Source organism: Thalia democratica, chromosome 7 (genome assembly GCF_965202585.1).
Source record: "Thalia democratica chromosome 7, ktThaDemo2.hap1.1, whole genome shotgun sequence".
NCBI classification, from domain to species: Eukaryota; Metazoa; Chordata; class Thaliacea; order Salpida; family Salpidae; genus Thalia; species Thalia democratica.
Genome location: NC_139171.1, coordinates 13626757 through 13649126, shown reverse-complemented (window position 1 = coordinate 13649126; position 22370 = coordinate 13626757).

Below are 22370 nucleotides of genomic sequence, written 5' to 3'. Positions count from 1 at the left end.
ATACTTCTTTAATAATAAATCAAACTAAAACGTCAGACATAACTTTAGCACGATAATTAGTAGTATAAATAGTTAAAAGAAAAAATTATTGCTGACCTTAAATGTAATTGACAACAATAAAATTAACCTTTTTTTAAATTTCATAGTTTTATAACTGTAATGACCTAAAAGTCTATCAAAAACGCAATAAAGTTTTCGTAATATTTTTATTATTTATTTTATAATGTAAGCTTCAAATATAAAAACATTAACAAATACTCTATCAACTTTCTGTTTGGTTTTTAATTTAAAACATTTAATGTTTTTCTTTTATCTACTATTTCCAAACAAAATGCCATTAATTTCAAATAATAACATTATTTTTTAAAGTTGTACTCAAATACTAATTTTAAACAGTTTGTAACATTAAATAAAATATCTGATATTTTTTTTGAAAAGCAGCTTTCCGCACTTAAGTCATGAGTCGCACGAGGTTTTTAGTTTATTCTAGCGAATATTTTTGCTTGTTTGCATGGTAAACATTAAAAAGGCTTAGACGTATTAAAATAAAAATGTACTTAAATATTGTTCATTATTTTAGTTTATTTAAAAACGATGTAGAAATGTATTTAAATTTTACGTTATGGATTTCGGTTTTTATCATCTAAACAAATATCCGCTAGAATGTACTCTAATATTTAGAGAAGCTAATGACACCCCATTCAACAATAATTTTTATTCATTTGTTCTAAAAAATATCAGAAAAGAACTATTAGTTTATATATAACTTTAAAAATAGATAAGATGCCATAAATTTATAATGTTTCTGAAACAAGAAAAATTTTGAAAATATTTTTTATGCTTATAAAAAATTTAGAACATCCTCAAATTTAGTTTATGATCTAATTTTTTAAACTTTAATTCCTTTTAATAATGAAAAATTATTTTAATGTTCCTATATTCTGTTTGAATAACAAACAGTACAACTTTACTCAACAACTCATAAAATTTTATAAAACTCAATTATTTTAAAACTTTTGAACAACTTATCTCATGTTTATACAAAATTTTCAAAAATTAGGTTGTATACTTATCAAAATAGTTTAAAACCAAAACAAAATGTAGTTTGAATGAAACATTTTGTAATATTTTTGATAAAAAGTTTCATGTTTACTGTTTTAGTTACGACAGGGTTTAGAAAACGTTTTATGTTTATACTGTAAGTAGACTGTTTTCTATAAAATAGTAAATTTTATTTTGTTTTCTAGAATTTAATTAAAAGTGTTAGAAATTCACAATTATTTTAACATTAACATACCAAACAAAAAAAAAAGACTTGACTCAGACTTGCCTCAAACTTGCAGGGTTGCCACAAAGTCAAGAAAATCAGGAAAAATCATGAAACGATTGGGGTTAAAAAAAAACTGGAAAAGTCAGTTAAAAGAAAAAAATATTACATCTTGTTAATTTGCTTTTCAATAAAACTCCAAAAATTTTGAAAATTGTGTAAAGACTAAAGGTTTTCTTATTTAGCAGAGTGGTAATATAAAATACTTTTGGGGGGTTTCGAATGATAAGCTGAACTTGAAAAAGCATATGAGTTCTCTGAAAACAAAGTTGTCTTTGAGTTGTTATGTTCCTTCAAATTGAGATATTATTTTAACAGAATTACAATTTAGGTGGTATATTGAAATTTGTTTTATTTGCATATCCATTATTTTATATCTACTTGAGGTTGTGCTGCTGAATGTGACATAAAACCAATTGTTTGTAAGCAAAAAAAAATTATCAGGTATGTTTGTCGTGTGCCTGATTTGACCACAACAAACCCTCTATTTAGAGAAAAAAACTAATGTGTAAAAAATGCTTATTTTTAAGTTGATGTGTATTACTTTTACAGGGTTCAACTTAGATCACAATAGATTTACATTTGCTAGCTTTTTTAACTCACACAATACAAGGTTTTCAAAGAAAACTAATTTTAAAACCAAAAGACCCAAAACAAGACTTGGTTTAAACTGCTTTAGGTGTGTTGGTCCCAAATTTTGGTCTAGTTTTCCTAAAAATTTTAATATCTAAAAAATAAATTTTATTTAAGTTATAAAACCTTTTTGTTTAATAATTACAAGGATTAGATCTAGTGTGCTTCTGTATTAATACTTATATTGAAATTCGATTGATGTTACATTGGGCATCATGTTGTGGTTAGTGGGTATTTTATTTTATGAATTTTGTGGTAATGAAAGACTTATTCTCTTAAATTATTTAATTAAATTATATTTGTTGTTAATTTATTTTATTTTTTATGGTTTTTTTTTACTATGTTAAATTCAAACTAGTTCATTTTAATATCTCAATTTTTATTATATTTTTGAAATTGAAGGTAAAGTATAAAGTCAATGAAAATTGTATATTTTAATTGAAATTTTAAATATTAGACAAAAAAAAAGGAAAAAAGAAAATTTTAAAATTAAGAAAAATACTTGGAATTTTATAACAAAAACTAAAAAATCCTGGAGCTATATTTTTAAAATTTTAAATTTTAATATATTTTTAAATTTAAACATTTAACTAAGACATATAAGAGTTTAGTTTTTGTAGTACATTAAAGTTTAAAATTTAAAAAAGTAAGCATACTTATCAAAATAGATGAAAATCTTAATTATCTATTGTAAAATATTAGTCACAACAGTTTCTTTTTTAATTTTAAGAATTATGAGATATTAAACTTTTGAACAGTAATATGAGAAGAACTATAAAGAAATTGATTCAGAAAGTTGTACATGTTGCAAAAGAACAAAACAAAAATTTTAATAGTAATACAATACTTTATAAGTATTTTAAATTTATCTTAAACAATCCTTGATAATTCAATATCGATTTGTTTTGAACTATAGTAAAAGTTATTATGTTTTTTAACCTGGAATAAAATTGTAAGACCTAGAAGTACTTTTTAAAAGCTGAGAAAAAAATTAAGCTAAGAAAACAATTAGAAAAATCTCTAAACCAATGACATAAATTGGTGGGTGAAACTTTTGCACAAGGGGACAATTTTGCAAAGCGACTCTTTTGCATGAGCGTCACTTTAGCACTAGCACGAGAGGACACTTTTGTACGGCGTCACTTTTGCACTAAGGGAAAATTTTGCACGGCGTCACTTATGCAAGGAGGGTCAGTTTTGCACTAAAACACTTTTGCAAAACTTAAAAAAACAACAATTTTATTGCTATAATAAAAATTATTCACTTTAATAACTTCAATAAATATTTTAGTTTTTAGTTTTATTATTACCCTTAACCCTTACCGTCGGTCGGTAAATTATATATTAAAAAAAAATTCTTTTTTTTTTTTAATAATTTTTATTAAGTAAATAAATGTGTTTTTTTCTATCACTGTTATCACTAACCCTTACCTTCGGTCAAATTATTTTTTATTTTTGTTTTTTACTAGTTTATTTATGTTTGTCTAGTTTTTATTATATTTTTGATTTTTAGTATTTTATTATTTATTTATTTTTATTATCACTCTTACCACTAATCCTTTTCCTCGGTCGGTAACTTTTTCTTTTTTTACTAATTAATCTTTTTTAAATTTTTATCTAGTTTTTTTTTTAATGAAATTTTTAATTTATTTTGTGTATCATTTTCTGTAGTGTAAAAATTACCATTCGTGCAAAATTGTCAACTTTGCAAAAGTGACCCTTAATTCAAAATTGACGCCGTGTAAAAGTGTCCCCTTGTGCAATTTTGTCCTTTTGTGCAAAAGTGACCTGTTCTCAACAAAAATAGCATTAAATTTTGAATACCTTCTTAATTAAAGTTAATAATGTAAGTCAGCAATTCCCAAGGCCCCCTTTGAAAAAATTCAAATAGCTACGGATTTCTACAACAACATTACTTAAACTACAATTTAAAACATTTAAAACCTTTTTTTCTACTCATCATTAATTTCAGAATAACTAATGTAAATTTTGCGACCCATTTAGTGCTCAAGCCCCTCCCCCTTGGCCCTTTTGCTGCTCATGACTTACTATGATACCACCTTGCCTACTTTGGGAAACCCTGATGTAAATGCAGGCAGTAGAAAAATACTTTTTCACAAAAACAACAACTTATAGCTTGAAGTACATGCTGTCAGCTACATTTTTAAAAATTAAAATAATTAAACTAGTTTTTCAGGTATAGTCAGTTTTTAAAAAGTTTTTTTAAGTAAATTTTTTTTATGACTGATATTTTCATATTTTGTAAGATTAAATTTTACTCAGAATACTAAGTATAACATATTATATTAAAAAACATTAAAATCTGAGGCTGACTCAAAAAAGCTTAGAATTTTTTAAGCATTTTTAAATCTCTTGATAACTAAGATTAATTCAGGATATTTTAAATGTTAAACTTAATCCGACAATAATGTTTTAAATAAGTATAGTTTTATTAAAGAAAAAAATCATTACAGTTTATTTCATTAACTTTAAATGATACTTACTAACTTAAGTTTTTTATATTCAGTACTATCTCACAAATTTTGTTGAAAAAAATGGTTTTCATTAGTTTTGAAAATAGAACAATTGTATAAAGATTTTGAAAAATCTAATAACAATTTAGGACAGTTATATTAACTAAAAGAATTGCAAACCTTTATAAAAAATGTATATTTCTCTTAGATCAGTATTCTACTATGTAGTCTCATCTTTTATACCCTATAAAGTTTACATCGGTTGGTTTTCATAAAATTAAAAACAGTATGTATGTTGATTTCTCTAAATAGTGTGAAATTCTGCATATTAACTTTATATTACAATTGCAAAGGTAAAAAAACTTAAGCTAAACTTCAACAGTCACTTTTGTATAAGAATCCTAATGACTGTACTAAACTTTAGTAGTAAAATTTTTTTGTTCAAAAGACAAGACTTAAAGGTCTTTGAATATTCATTATGAAGTTAAATATAAAAATATTACTATTTTACTCTTTAAAAATAGTCTTTCTTTTTATTTTTTTTTAAGTTTCAATACAACTTACTTTTTCATAAAATTAAAGTAAGAGTCTTGGTCCTCTTTTTATAAAGTTAAATAAATTTTTAGTTGTTAAGTTATTAGATATTTTCATTCGTCTGATTAGTTTATATATTCAATTAGCAAATGAATACTGTAATATAGATGATAATAATCCACTATTACTATAATTTAAATTTCTTAATAGAAAGTAATTATATAAATGATAGAAAATTTACAAATTTTTAATACTTATTCAGTTTCTGTTAGTACCCACGAAAATGAATAAAACAAAAATATTATTTGTATTATGTTGATACTTATTTCTGTTTTTTTGCATTTAAAAATATAGTCTAATGTTCTAATAGAGTTATTACAAAATTAGTTAGCACCAATATTATTTATAAAATTTTATTAACAAATTGTTTTCTACAAAGTTTTCTACTTTTATTACCTAAATTGGTATTAGAAACTATGTAAGATACTTCTTTTTTGTTACATATATCTAGGCAAATAATAAAAAATAATAAAGAATTTGCCAGAATTAGCAAAAAGACCTATAATTTTTAGAGATTTAAGTTTGTCTTTTTAAGTTTTTCTACGACTTTTAAAAGCATATTCAATTTTAGCTACTTATTGTATTCAAAAAACTTTAAAACTGCTATAATATTTTTTCAAAATGTAAACTAATTGTAAATTAATAGTTTTAGATAGTTATTTAAAATTATTCATAGTTTAATAAAACTCAAGTTTAACTGCTCTTCTTTAACAACAAATTTTATAAAATCTGTCAACCAGAAAGAAAAACCTTAAACAAATATATATATATATCTTTTGTTAAAAGCTATATAAACCAGCTAGAGTGTGACTACAATTTCTAGTCAAGACCTTCCAGATTCAGTTTACAATAAACTTTAGAGTTTATAGACTATAATCAATTTTCTTAATTTGATTCAAAGTAGTTAAAATTCTATTAAGTAATGCATTAAATTTTGACCATGTTAAAATTATTTTCCATAGTAATATGTTACTTATTTTTAGTATTTGATATTTTGTTTAATATAAAACTACCAAAATTCCTGCCTTGATTTTTTAAGTAGTATAGAATACTTTTATATATCATTTAGTTCTTAGTTAAGTTTAGATATAGTTATGGTTTTTAGTGAGGTTATACACTACATTGTAATTTTTTTTTAAATATGTAGGGCTTATATCACTTGACAGAAGATATAGATTAAGTATATTTAATTGCTATGAGTTCTGTTGCAGTAGAAACAAGTGTAGTAAAAATATATGATTATTAAAATGCTTAATTAACACTGAACTGTTAATATTGTTAATATAATGATAGTATAATGTTTTAGATCTAAGAGCTAATAATTGTTTTTGATTATTAAAATATACATTTTATTATAATAACTAAATTGAATAACTAAAATTCAGTAATTCTTCTAAACAAAATTTGTCAACACAAACTTAGTTTGTAGCTAAAAAGTATAAAGTGTATAAAATATCTATTGTAATTATAAACGTTTATACTAATTTTTTGAAAACAAATGAAATTTAGTTTTTAATATTAAAACACTATACAAAATTAAACGAAATGTTTCTTATCATTATTTAGATATATTACATAATAATTAAAAAAAGCAATGGATAGTTTTTCATCAAATTCAGCTGGTTTTGTTTTAAATGCATGGAAAAGTCAAGTAAGAAAGTTTTAAAAAAATCATAATTTTTCTATAATCTTATTGTTATTGATTAATTTATAATGTAATTAAAATTTAAAAAAACAGTACAGATAAACACCGATAACAATATTAATTTTTTTATTCACTTAACTTTTAAATGATGGAAACATGTTTTTATTTTATTGTTTAGTTAAGAAAAGTTAGACATCAATCTATTCCGAAAATAGATAACAATACATTAAATAGTGATACAATACAAACGTGAAAAAAGTTTATGGGTAGTTAGATTTGCATATATTAAAAACAAAAACTTCAGGCTACCATATAGATCAACCCGGTTTATTTTTAAATTGAAATTAAAAATATCTGTTTTCAATATTTAGTTGTACTTTGTAAATAGTTACGCATTTAATTTAACTTTATGATAATATTAGTTAACAACTTTAAAGTTCTCATTACAATACCTAGAAAAAATGCTGTGCTTTATATACTACTTCATTTAATACCACATTTCATATACTTATTAAAGTATTTTAATTAGTAAAAAAAAATGCTTTTTTTTATTTATAGTAGAGCAAGATAAACGTAAACTGAAGTAAGTAAATTTTCATTAGTATAGTAGACTAGTCTTTTTCAATAAGTTAAGAATAAACCAAACTAGTTGTAAGTTACTCTAGTCAGATAATTTTGTTGCCTATTTCAGGGTCTCCCAAACTTATTATTCAAGCTAGTTAGTCATACTGCTTGCTAAATGACCACTGCTAAATTTATTTTGAAGTTTTGCTTATAATGCTGAAGCTATTTAATTAAAAGTAGTTTGTATATATTTTGTTAAAAAATTTCTAAATAATAAATATTATTTACATATTGTAATGCTTGAATTTAAGGTAAATGTTTAAATTATTTATTGAAAGTGATAGTATTGAATCATACTTTTGTACATAACTTTGATAATTTAAAGTTTCCTTTTTTATTAAAAATAGCTCATCTTTTTCTTTATTGAAATAGTATAACAACTTTTTTAGCTAAGTTTTGACAAGTTCGAACAGAAGGTTGAATGGATGTGTCAAAACTGGGAAGATTTAATACAGGATCAGACAAACAACGCTAATCTTGAATTCCATCTGAATACTATTCCTCAATTTAAAATGTCCTTTGATAATGATTACATGAAAAGGAGACAATGCCTTACTAAATATAAGTTTCAAATGGACGAAGAACTGGACGAAAATACCAAAAGCCTGGAAAAAATACAAAAGCAACACTTTGTATCAAACATGACAAAGCAATTAGCTATTATCCAACAAACTAATAAACTAAAGTTAATTAGAATAATACGTACAAATATTGAGCAAGCTGAAATCAAATTGAAGACAATTTATGACAAGCTTGTTCAAAAGTATTTTGAAACAATTGATCAACTTCTGAATTTACAACAACAACAATATATAGTACGATCACAAGGCTTGTCTCAGGAAATCGTTCAGACGTTCAATCTTTTCACAGCTGATGAGTCACATGTTGGTGATCAATATAGTATTTGTATGGAAGACATAAATGTTGGTAGAAGAATGAGACGTCTCACTTGTGATGGTCAGCATTATTTCTGTCAAGAATGTATTGAAAGATGGCTTGCTGAACATAAAACTTGTCCTCTCTGTAGGCATAAGTTTGGCTGAAAACTTTTCCGCAACAATAAGCAAATATGTCTCAAATTACTTTTTTTAAGTACAATAGTTTTATAACGTCTCTTAACATTTGATTGATACAGTATTTCAAACTATTTTTCTAAACTTTTGATAAGCTAAGTTTAGTTTGTTTAAAGATTTTTTTTTTTACTATCATATAATAGCTTTGAATATAATTCTCCATAATTTCCTATAGAAGAAATCATGTGAATTTTTTTCTTTATTATATATCGCAGTTGAATAACTATTTACATATTAATTTTTTTGTTTCTCTTTTAGCTTTTATCCTATTATTTTAAGGTGAATTTTGTTTTAATATTTACAATTGAGTCATGGCTTACTTCCCTAGTACGATAAATTATGTTCGAAATGATGTAAAAATTTTTAGTCACTAAACATGTTAATATTTGCTTGGAAAATTAATATAATTTTATTTATCATACTAATAGTTATTTTTCTATTATTACTTTATAATTTACTGGTTTGTAACTTTATAAGAGTATCTCTACAGAATATCTAATTCTTTTTAAGTTATTTTTCACTTTCTTTAATTATAAAAACGAAACTTTATGATTAAATTTGATGGTTTATTTAAGTTTATGGGTTAACTTAAAATTGAAAATTATTATAAACTTTTATTTGAATTTTTACATCTATTTTCTTAGTTTGAAGAAATAGTTCGAGCATCGAAAACAAAATAGAACTTCAAATAAAAAACTAGCCTTATAAAGTTTTTCTAAAGAAGCTTATAACCATACTGAACTAATGCAACTTAGATATAAGTAAATGCTTACACACTAAGAAACAAATTTTTAATTTGCACAAACATATCTTATTAAATTATTAAATTACGCTCTAGCATCAAACAATAAAAAGTAACGTTTTATTTAGTATTTATCTACTAGTAAATTTATTTGAATAGCTGAAAAAAATTACAAGGCATATTTAATTTTTACAGTGCTTATTCACTTATCCGGACGCTCACTAATCCGGACTGTTTCGGTCACACAAAAACTCAAAAAATTTTTAATATTGATCACTAAAAACTTGTTTGATACAAATCTTAAACGTGAAAAAACTAAAACAAACGTCTATTCTTTCTTGTCAAAGTAAAACTTCCAATAAAAACTAGTTTGTTATAAGTGATATTATTCCGTTGAAACTTAAACTCGTTAAAGTTTTTCGTTATGTCTGTTTTTGTTTCTTTGTTAATGAGTTTTTTTTTGTTAAGAGAGATAGGTTGCTATTATTTTTTATTTTAAAGATAAATTAAATTAATATGTTCTCTCTCAAAAAAAAATATTTTTTTAAATTAATAGTTAGGGCAGGCGGAATTACAAATGGTGACTTTTACTTGCTTGACCATATATCATGCAGAGGGTTAGTAAGTCCGATGTTTTTCTACCTAATGAAAAAATTAAGCTAATTAACCTAAAATTTAGCTTTTATTATTTATCACTTTATTATATATTACTCAAATTTATGTACTATGTATTCGTTTTTGCCATAGCGAATTTATTATGCATTGCAATATATGCAGCAGTTATGTTTATATGAAAAAATTGATTTTTTGTAGTTATTAGTGATGTACCGGACCCACAATTTCGGGTCCGGCCGGACCCGGATCCGGACTTTTTTCTCAAACTAGAATCCGGCCGGAACCGGATCCGGACTTTTTTTTCAAATTAGAATCCGGCCGGAACCGGACCCGGACTTTTTTTCAAATTAGAATCCGGCCGGAACCGGATCCGGACTTTTTTTTCAAATTAGAATCCGGCCGGATCCGGATATCAGACAAAAATGGCAATATCCGGCCGGACCCGGATAGTGAGTCCGGTACATCACTAGAATAAACTAGCCTGAGTCAGAATGAGGTTTTTAAAAACTGAAAAAAAGAACTTTAATCTAATAATAAGTAGAACAGCTAGCCACAAGGTTTACAAGTTTAGATGTTATTTACAACTAAAAATCTGAAATCAAGTTCATGAACAAAATACACTAGAAAATTACAAAATATTGAAAACTGGATCAGCTCAAACTCATTCAAAATCTAAAAGAAAACTAGCCTGAGTTTTTATAAAAAAACTAAACTAGCCTGAGGCAGTCAAAGATTTTCTAAAATTCCCAAAAATTTTCAAACTAGCAGGGTTGCCACTGTTTAAGTCAATAAAACTAGCTAGAGTGAGTATAAACAACCTGAGTCAGAATGAGGTTTTTAAAAACTGAAAAATTACTTTAATCTAATAATCAGTAGAACAGCTAGCAAAGGTTGACAATTTGGTAGTAAAGTTGTGGACTGATTGTGGTACACTTAACTTATTAGTACTACCCATCATAATTAAATCCTAACTTATTTAATTAATATCTAACAAATACTAAATTCTAACTGAGACTACTTTCTATAATCAGACACGACAGTTTTGAGTGATGAATCTTTTATATAAAACACAACAAGAAATACTAGCATATACAAAATTATTAATAAACTTAGTAACACTTTAAAAACTGGAAGCTATTTAAATCTATATCAAAAGACTTAAAACAAAAAACTAAAAATTAAATAAATTTTTTAGTAAACAAGAAACTGTAAAACTTTTAATAAACTATTAAACTATAAACCTGGCTTAAATATTTAAACAATAAAACACCTGTTGAAATATTCAATTTTAAGAAAAACACCACTACTTACAATAAACATTCACAAAAACGTTCAAGATATTTTGTTGCTTCAAGCTACACACCAAACTAACTAACTGCTTACATATAAACTGCCTGTCATGTTCTGATGTTTTGTTGCATCAGTATTTAGTTTGAAACATTTCGTCATATGATTCTCATTGGCTCGTACATTCAACCGTATTAACTCTAAATATTCTCTGAGCTCGACTTTAAACAATAAATAATGCAAGTATTCATTCCAAAGTTTTCAATTTTACAACATATGTAAAGAGTTGCATTTCAAGAAATGTGTATTTATAGTTTAAATGTAAACAAATGTAAATTAGTCACGTGTACAAAATGAGCCAATCACGGTAGGTGTTTAACTTTAACTGACGAAAATGAATCTTATTAACTTTCACAGAATTTGTTTTTGAAAAAATAATTTTCAGTATGCTCTTTTTTACTAACTAGATCCGGGTCCGGCCGGTTCTCTGTTAGGATCCGGCCGGACCCGGATTCGGACTTTTTTTTCAAAATAGAATCCGGCCGGAACCGAACCCGGACTTTTTTTTCAAATTAAAGTTCGGCCGGATCCGGATATCAGACAAAAATGGCAATATCCGGCCGGACCCGGATAGTGAGTCCGGTACATCACTAGTAGTTATCCGGATTTTTAGTTATCTGGACATGTTTACAGAAAAATCTTGCCCAACGTGTCCGGATTAGTGAATAAGCCTGTACTTAAATTCATTTGAGTAATTTCTTAGTATAAAACTACAGTAGTTCGTTTTAAAGTGTAACTTTATTTTCATTTTTATCGCTGGTTAATTTTAGTTTGATTTTAATCTAACGAGTTTTATTAGTACAGAAAAGTTCTACAATATAAGCATTTAATTAGGTTTTACATTCAATCATTACTTCATTTTATATTTGAAAATTTAGAATTACAGTACAATTTTTCTTCAATTTCAATTCAGTTTAACTCAGAAAGATAAATTTTTGATAAGCCTTACTACAAAAGTACCCAAATAAAAAAAATGAAATGTGTTTTGTTTTATTTTTTTAATAATTTTTTTAAACGCATTAACTCTCGACTTTCTTCTTTTATTTTTACAATTTATAGATAGTCTTTCTTAAATAATTATTGTAGTTTTTCATGATATAATAGATAAAAATAAAATGTTTAATGAATTTCTAAATTGTTTATTGATGTAAATATTGGAAAAAATAAAAGGCGTTTATATAATAAATTTGAAACCATAAATTAAATCAATTAATAAATCTAATAAAAGTATAGTATGACGAAATGATATAGAAATTTTTATTTTGTAAAGTTCGTTACGATGCCAGATTACGTTTAACAAATTTAATAATACAGAATTATTACTATTCTAATCTATATAATTTTGAAATAATATTTAGAATAGTTTAACAAATATGTTACAAAACTTATATAAGCTAATAAATATATATATTTTTTATTATTAACTACTTAAAAATTTTCTACTAGTAAACAAACATACCAGAATTAATCAATTATCGTTTTTTAAGACTAAATTATTTTTTAAACGTCATAGTTAAGTAATTCTAACAATCAATTCATTTATGTAAGTCAATCGTACAATAAAACATTTAAATTATTTCAGAACAAAATTTTTCTAAAAATTTTTGAAATAATGCTTTAGAATTTTTCATAAAGATAAATTTATATAACATCATTAAACATTTACGCAGTTGAAGTGACTAATAAACCATAGTAATATTTTTAATGCTCATTATAAGTACTATTAGGAGCACAGTTGTAGTTTTGTTTGTTTTTTTATAATTCTGCAGACAGTTGCAATATTGTATTAAACATTAACTGCTGCAACATATCATATGACTAAATTACTTAAAAAGGGTACAAATTATCATTAGTCTGTTTATATTTTTTCTTGGAACGCTTCTATCTTTATTCATAGTTAAACAACTATTATGGCTAGATCTCAAAAATTATTTAAAGGTTTAAAAAACAAAAAAAATTATTAGCAGATATTAATAAGGCTTACATATGTTTTTTGTAATTTTTTTGTTACTTTTTGAGATATGGTCTCTTAAATACTTTTAAGAATTTGGACTTTCCAAATTATAATTGTGATATAACTAAACAATCCTCTTTAAATGGTAGCTAAGTGTGCACAACTAAATAAACTAATATTTTCTTTTTTGCTGTCATATAGGACATTTGCTTGAAAAATTAACAGTTTTTTCAGCTGGTTACAAAAAATAAAACTACACTAGATTTGTTTCAGGATATACACATTTTAAAACTTAATTTTGTTAGTGTTTACTTTAAGACATGCAAAATTTTGAAACTGTCTTTTAACAATCAAAATAGCCTTTCTTTTTGCTAAATATAGAGTATTTTGTTATTTTATTATAAGAAAGTTATGTGTTTTAAAGTTATAAGTAATTAGGACTTTTTGAACAAAAAAAGCAGCAAACTAATATGAGTAAAATAGATGTTTTTAAAAATTTAAAGTTGGTATGTTAGCAAAAATTTTGACTAGTTACTTTTATTAAACAAATATTTTATGAAATTTAGACATTAGCGTGTAACTTTAGTAATACTTTTAAAGAAGTAATAAAAATCAAATGTATTCACATGTGGCACAAAATCACACAACTTGTAAAATTTGTAGTTCAATTTGATGCCGCGTTTAATAATAAATAAAATTAAAAATTTAGACATAACATGAGTACGATAGTTAGTAAATTAAACAATTAAAAGAAAAGTTTGTCGCTGAACTTAACTGTAATTGTCAACAATTAAGCAAATTTTTGTAGTCAAAATCTGTCAGTAAACATATTCAGATTATCTATTTTACAATGTGAGCTTCAAATATAAATACATTATCAAATACTCTATCAACTTTCTGTTTAGTTTTAATTTTTTTTGTCATTTAATATTTATCTGTTATCTAAAATTTAAAAGAAAATGCCATTAATTTCAAAATAATAATGTTATTCTTTAAAGTTGTCCTCAAAACATCATTTTAAACAATTTGTAACATTTAAATTATATTATTTAATAAGAAATTTAATTTTTTTTTGAAAAGTAGCTTTCTGCACTATTGTCATGAATGGTACGAGTTTTTTAGTTTATTCTGGCCATCAATTTTTGTTTGTTTGCATTATAAACAAAAAAAAAAAGTTATACACGTTTTAAATAAATTTGTAAACAGATATTATTAATTTATTTAGCTTATTTAAAAACGATGTAGAAATGTATGAATCTTCATTTTTATAGTATTATGTTACTTTATTATCTGAATAAATATCCGCTAGGCTGTGCTCAAAAAATTAAAGAAATTAAAAACAGCCCATTTAAAAATAACTTATATGCATTAGTTTTAATGTATATATCAGAAATAAAGCATTAGTTTTTATTTAATATTATAAATTAAGTTGTTATAAATGCATAATGTTTTTAAAACAAAAAAATTAAAAATATTATTTCTGATGTGCTTAATTATCCTTAAGTTTGATTTTTAATCTTAGTTTAATCTTTCTTTCCTTTAATAATTTAAGTAAAAAATGTAACTAATAGAAAACTGGAAAACTTCATTTAACAACTCACAAATTTTATAAAACTCTTTTGTTTATAACTTTTTGAACAACTTATTCATTTATATACAAGAAATAAAAAAAAAGACCAATAAAAATATTTAAAAACCAAAACAATCTGTAGTTTAAATGTAAAATTATAAAACGATTTTTAATCAAAAGTTTTAAAGCTTATTGTTAAAGTTATCACAGGGTTTAGAATACGTTTTATGTTTTAACTATAAGTATATTATTACCAATAATATAATAGATTTTTTTTTTACTTGGGTTCGTTTAAAAGTATTAGAACTTTAAAGTTAATTTACTATTTACACACTAAACAAAAAAATAAGGTTGACTAAGACTTGCAAGGTTGCCACATGGTCAGGAACGTCAGGAAAAGTCAGGAAAACCTAAGAAAATGACAAAAGTAAGAAAAAGACAGGAAAAACAGGGTTAAAAAAAAACAGGAATAGTCAAATTATTTGCCAAAATATGAAAAAACATCAGATCTTGTTAGTTTAAACTTTAAAATTTTTGATCAAAATTAGTTATAAATTTTTTCATTTAAACTTAAGTTTTCTAAAAATCTTCAAAAATCTGTGAACTTAGTGTTAAGACTAATTAGGTTTTTTATTGAGCACAGTGATAGTATAAAATATTTTGGTGTTTTATGCTATGTAAAAAATAAATTGTTATTCAAACGGAAGAATTCTGAACTTTGAGTTAAATAAAAAAAATATTTTAATTTTTTTTGTTTTAATTCTAAAAAAAACAAAAGTTTTTTTTTATTTCTTTTGTAATATCTTTATTTATGTTTCAATAATATTAAACTTTTACTGTTAATGTGTTTTAAAGTACAAGTTTTTTTTATAATATTTTTTATTTTAAGCCCAATCTACTTACTATAATTAACTATAAGTTAGTTTTACTAATTAAAACATTTGGCCATGCTAGTTAAATAATTAAATGATAATATTTTAATTTTTTCAGATTTGTAACTTTTTTGATTTCGCTACGTCCCTGCCCCTAACCGTTACCGTCGGTTAGTATTTATTTTTTTATAAGTTCATTTTTTCTGTATTGTTTTACTCTCGTGCAAAATTGACCCTTGGTGCAAAATTATCCTCGTAGAATTTTGTTCCCTCGTTCAAATTTGGCTTTGTGCAATTTTGTGCTTTCGTGCAATTTTGTTCTCGTTGTTCTCAATAACAAAAGTGTTCGATTACTGTACCTTGTTGATGATTAACTATGGTTAAAACATTAATCAAATTGATTAGGCTAAAACTATGAATTTCATTAAGAAAATTTTTAATTTATGTTTCTCTATCTTTATTAAGTTAAATCATGTTATAATGTTAACAAGTATGCTAAGTTCCTTTTTTTGAATTATATTGTTCGTTAATAATTCTGAAAACTGTTTAGTAAAGTCGTTAAATGAATTCAGTGGATGAGGATATACAAACCCAACTATATTTTTTCATTATTTATTTCCATTTGTATCTACAACCAGACTGACTCATAAATTTTACTAGTATTAAAAAGATATATTGTCAGTATAAATATTATAAGTCATTAATATAGATTCGAGCTCCTCTTTTTTTATAAGGAACGTTTACAGTGGAATGTATATTTGATAAATTTATTTAGTCTAATTCCATGTTTATATTCAATTTATTCTCACAGACCCTTAGTATGGATGGTGATATTTTAAGAATATGTTTAATCCATAAAGGTTCAGGTAACATTTTTGTTTAAATCATAAGTATAAACTTTTTATGATAGAACAGATTTCTTATTGTTTATTTGTGTATATTTTTAATATTTAAATAATATTTTTACAATAATTTCATTATTTACATATTAAACAAAATACTAAGGTTGACTCAAACTTGCAGATTTGCCCGAAGGTCAGGAAAGTAAGGAAAACCAGGAAAAGTCAGAAAAACCTAAGAAAATGACAAAAGTCAGGAAATGTCAGCAAAAATTAGGTTAATTAAAAGCCATGATAAGTCAGATAATTTGACAAAATTTGAAAAAAATATAATTTCTTGTAAGTTTTCTTTTAAAAAAATTGTGAGTTTATTGTTAAGATTAATTTTTTGCTTATTGAGCAAAATGATAGTACAAAATACTTTGGTGTGGTTTTGAAAAATAAGCTGAACTGGAAGAAACACTTGAGTTCTCTGAAAACAAAGTTTTCTTTGAGTTGTTACATTTATCCAAGATTATATTATTGGGACACAATCACACTTTAAATGGTATATTGTAGTTTGATTTATCTATACATCCAGTATTGCGTATCTCCTTTAGGTGGTGCTGCTGATTGTGATTTAAAACGAAAATAAATGTATGTTTTTCGTTTGCCTGTCTTAACCATAACAAACCCTTTTTTTAAAAATAAAAAAGGGTGCATAAATCAGGTGATGTATAAAAATTGCAAACTGTTAAGTTAATCCGTTATACTATAACAGGTTTCAAAGTAGAGCTTAATAAATTTACATTTGCTAGCTTTGTTTACTAAGACAACACAAAGTTTTCAAAAAAAAAAATTATAACCGCAAGACCAAGAACAAGACTTGGCTTGCACTGCCTAACGTATTTTGGTCCAAAGTTTCGGTCTAGTTTCCTTGAAGCCTTTAAAAACTAAAAATATGATTTTTTTTTTAAATATAAAAACTTTAGTATGCTTCTGTGTATATGTTTTGTTTGTATTGAAAATTGATTCATGTTACGTGGCCATCAGATTGTGATGTGTGTGTCTTTTATTTTATGAATGTCCTGGTTTGAAAAAGTAATTGTTATAAATTACTGGTGTAAATTATATCAGTTGTTAATTCTTTTTATTTTTTAGTTTTTTGTTACTTTATTAAATTTATAGTAGTTCAGTTAAATTACTTAATTTCTACTTTATACTTAACCTTTAGAAACTAAAGGTAAAGTATAGAGTTAATACTTTTTCTAACCGTTTTTTAGTCTTAAGTCAAGTTAATACTAACTAATACATATATAATACTTAAATAAAGAAGAAAAAACTTAACAACTTCTTTAATAAACAATTAAAAAATTAGGTGATAATTGTAATTTAAATTTAAAAATAAAAATGAAATATTTTTAGCTATACATGTTCAAAAATGTGTATTACATATTAATTAAACTTAGCACTACTTAAAACAAACGATAAAACAACTATAAAAAAATAGTCATACTTAATTCGAAAACTCACATGAAAAAATTAAAAAAATAAAATAAATTAGTAAACGAAAACTGCATGTTCAAAAACTGTAACCAAACCAAAACTAACCCCTCTCAAACCCAGCCAAGACAACTGCTTTAATCAAATAAGCTATATTAATGTTAGTCAAGTTCATGTATTACATACGTGGTCTCCAGTAACTTACTAACTAACTGCTATACTTACGAGTAGTAAATAATATGCTAATAGTAATAAATTACAAAATTATTTCCAAAGCTATGAAGAAAACTAACTTTGAATAAATGCAATTTACTTTATTTTAAATAATAATTCTTAGTTCTGAAGAAAAGAACTATTAGATTACTACACAAACAATATCTATAAAAAATATTAACAATCGTAAGGTTTAAAAAAATACTAACATCAACTCTTTGATGTAGACGTTTTCTTGATTCTCGAAACTTGTAAATAAAACGTTGAATTTAATCGTAATTTGATCGTATGCGGAATAACTAATTCACCAACTAAGCAACTAACTTTAACAACTAAGCGCGTATTTGCAAGACAAACGCAAATATATACGCATTGAAATGAAATTACCTCCCTCAAATAATAATAATGTTGTTTTGGGAATTGTTAAAATTGTTTTTAGAAAGCTTATTATTGATTTTATTGTTACAAAAATTTCATATTCACATGCTTTAAAATAAGAAATTAAATGCTAATATCATTACACTATTTCATTTTTTCTTTTCAAATTAGTGTTTAAAGCCTGGTTTTAAGTAATTTAAATCCTTAAAATTCTCCTAAACTTTAAACTTTTATCTAAGTGTTAAAAGTGTGGGTCAAAAAATAAGAGAAAAAGAAACTGTATTACTTATTATCTCAAAAATTACATAATTTACAAAAATCAAGATAAAAAATAACATAAGGACAAAGTAAAAATAATAGTCATTTATTTATCTTCCGGCTTCTTGTCCTCAAACTTCTTGTGATCTGGCTGTTTCTTTTACAAGGTTTGTTTAGTAAGAACGAATTGTTTTGATTCTCTCGTTCTTCTCTAAACTTTTAAATCAAAAATCCATCAGTTGTTGACATAGAAAATATTCATCTTTTCATTGTTCATCATTGTAGTATTCATTTGAAAGAATTCATTGTATAAAAATATGCGTCTCAAAAAAAGAGTGATATTCTATCAAGAAAAGTTAGTAAAAACTACTATTTTACAATGCCAAAAGACAATAACGAAACTGTCAGTAACCCATTATTTTATACAAAACAAAAAGATTCTAAACATTTAAAACTGCATTAAGAAAAAAAGTAATAGTTTATAAGAAATGAAACATTTTAGTTTTATTTTAAACTTAAAAAAACATATTTCTTTATATTTAACTCGCAAACTTTAATAAACGAAACAGAAAACATTTTCTTTAAAGTTTTTTACAAAACAATAAGTAATATTTTTATGCACAAACTTTTATAGGATTCAAGTATAAAGTATTTCTTTTCAAAGCGACACAAAACTTATGCATTAAAGAAATTTATAAAGAAAAGAATTTAGTGAGTGCTTTTTTTTGATCAAAACTAAATGGGAGCTGAAAGTACTTTTAAATTCAGAATTTACCGAAAAAATTTATCACGAGTCGAATTTGAAAACTTTAAACTTGAACTTGATTATTTTACGAGTAAAAAAATCAGGTAATTTATTTTCGTTTTAATATTAGAGAAAAATATAAAATTTTGATATAAAAAATAGGCATATAAAACTTTCCTATTGTATAATTGTTATGTCGTAGCTTTAAATTGATAGTTAAATTACTAAACAGTAATTTATAAGATAAAAAACTTTATAATACCTCATTAAAAGTAAAAAAGCGATAAAACTTTACAATTCAGAAATTTTATCAGAAAAGAATACAAAACAAACACAATTATTAGTTTCTTTAAGTTTAACTTCATAAAAACATTACCTGAGTTTAGGAAATATTTAAATATATTTTCATCTTTTTAAAAAGTTACAATTTTTTACCTTTATTAAAGTCTGATTTGTTAGTTTTGTGAAAATATTTACATTTTACCTTCAAAAGGGCTTTATCATAAATGTTAAAAGTTTTAGACCTGCTATCAGTAATTTAGAATCTTTTCTATTCTGTGTTATAATTACTTTTTTGTTAGAGGAATCAACTTCTGCTAATTTTTTTCTCTTTAGCTAATATATTGCTTGATACACTAGTTTCTGATTTTGTTTTTGAAGAATTATAAATTATAATAGCCTGAGTCTTGTTTATAACTTTTAAGCTGCAATGTTGGCACTTTATGTTGTGGTTCGCTATCATATTTCTTATTGTAACTGCTATTTTTCTGCTGTTGGTTCTGATGTTTTCCGTTGCTGAGCTTACCTTGTTTTGCTGTAAAATCAAAAGCTTGCTTATAAGCTCTACTAAGCTTTATTTTCTACTGTTCGAGGTTACTAGTATGATGGTTTGCGTTAAATATGTTTTGTTGAAGTTTTTGGTTGTAGTTTGAATTCTTATCTACAGCATACTTAGACTCTTGTACTGTTTTACCATTAGAATCTGTCACGTTTGCGGCTTCTGACATGTTATTTTTATCTCGACAATATCAAACTGGACTTTTTCTCCTTGTGCAAAAGACCTAAAAAAATTTTTTGGGTTGTTTTTATGATAGCTGTATAATGAAGAAAAATATCGCTGTTCCGATCACCATCATGAATAAAACCGTAACCTTTGCGAGCATTAAACCATAAAGCAAACATAACGACTAGTTTCTCCAATTGCTTAAGTGTTTTTAGTTACCTAAGCTTTTTCATTGGCTGTTTGAAACTCTTTGGTTGTATTAGATGTTTTTGTAGGTAAGTGTTGATGACATGACAAACACTGTGCTGTTTTAAAATTATTTCTTCTATTACCATTGTATTATTTTCTTGGTTTAAAATTATCTCTATATTGAATATGTTGACGATAATTGTAATTATGATTAATACCATTATCTCTTGAATGAAAATTTTGTTGATTGTTAGGACGAACTCGCTTATGGTAATTTATTTTAGACTTATAATGACTTTGCTCATACTATTGTAGTCTATCGTAATTAGCTTGCTTAGGTATTAATGAGTTTTCTTTAGAAGCATTCCATATGGCTTGTCCTTTTCTTTTAAAAACTTCTAAACTTTCATCAAAATGTTACTTAATCTTATCTTTGATCGAAAAGGGCATTAAGTATGTAAGAAAAAACTAACTTAATTCTGTCCTGCTCTGGACATTATGCCCAACTTACGGCTGTAGCAAATATTTTATTACCGTACCGTTCACCCGTTCTAAATTGGAATGTTATCTAAAATTTTAGCTTACTGATTGTCCCTATTAATTATAAAGTTTCTTAAATAACAATAACTTCCTTCAGACCATTCTATCATTTTATAATAATCTGACAACTCTTTTCTTGGCCACAACCCAATTAAAAACCTATACTTATCTATATTACTAGAAATACCCTCATTCAACATTTTCTCCATTAAAAAACTAATAATATCACGAGGGTTTCTTACAAAGTCTATCCTTTTAAATGTTTTACTCAGTCTTTGCGCCTTTAATGTGTCACTAAAGTTATTAAAGTTACTTTCATTAATACTTTTGTAATCATTGTAAAAAGGTTCGCGTTTTTCTAGCATCGCACGTTCGTAATGTGGTGATCAAGACTGCTTTATTATAGTATTCAAAATTTGAATTTCGTTTTTAATTTTCTTAACTCTTCTTCACTTGTTAGCTGCTTAACTTAGCTTGATTTTCTAAATTGTTGTTGAATACTATTTGACGGACATAATTCAATACTATCTTCAATCATATGTGCTTGATGAGAATTATTAAGTGTGAGTTCGTCATTGTTGTTCGTGTGCATTTCCTCTGTTGACTGCTCAAAGATTCCTAAATCAAAAGATACAAGGTTCTTGATAGACACTTCGTTGTGTCCACTTTAACCAAATAGGCTTTTTAAATGCAAGTTAAGTTTATGTATTACATACGTGGTCTCCAGTAACTTACTAACTAACTGCTATACTTACAATTAGTAAATAATATGCTAACAGTAATAAGTTACAAAACTATTTTCTAAGCTATGAATAAAACACACTTTGAATAAATGCAATTTACCTTATTTTAAATAATAATTCTTAGTTCTGAAGAAAAGAACTAATAGATTACTACACAAACAAAATCTATAAAAAATATTAACAATCGTAAAATTTAAAAAAATACTAACATCAACTCTGCGATGTAGACGTTTTCTTGATTCTCGAAACTTGTAAATAAAACGTTGAACTTAATCGTAACTTGATCGTTACGCGGAATAACTAATTCACCAACTAAGCAACTAACTTTAACAACTAAGCGCGTATTTGCAAGACAAACGTAAATATATACGTATTGAAATGAAATTAACTCCCTTTAATAATAATGATGTTGTTTTAGGAATTGCTAAAATTGTTTGAGAAAGCTTATCATTGATTTTATTGTTAAAAAAGTTCCATATTTATTCACACACTTTGATATAAGAAAATTAA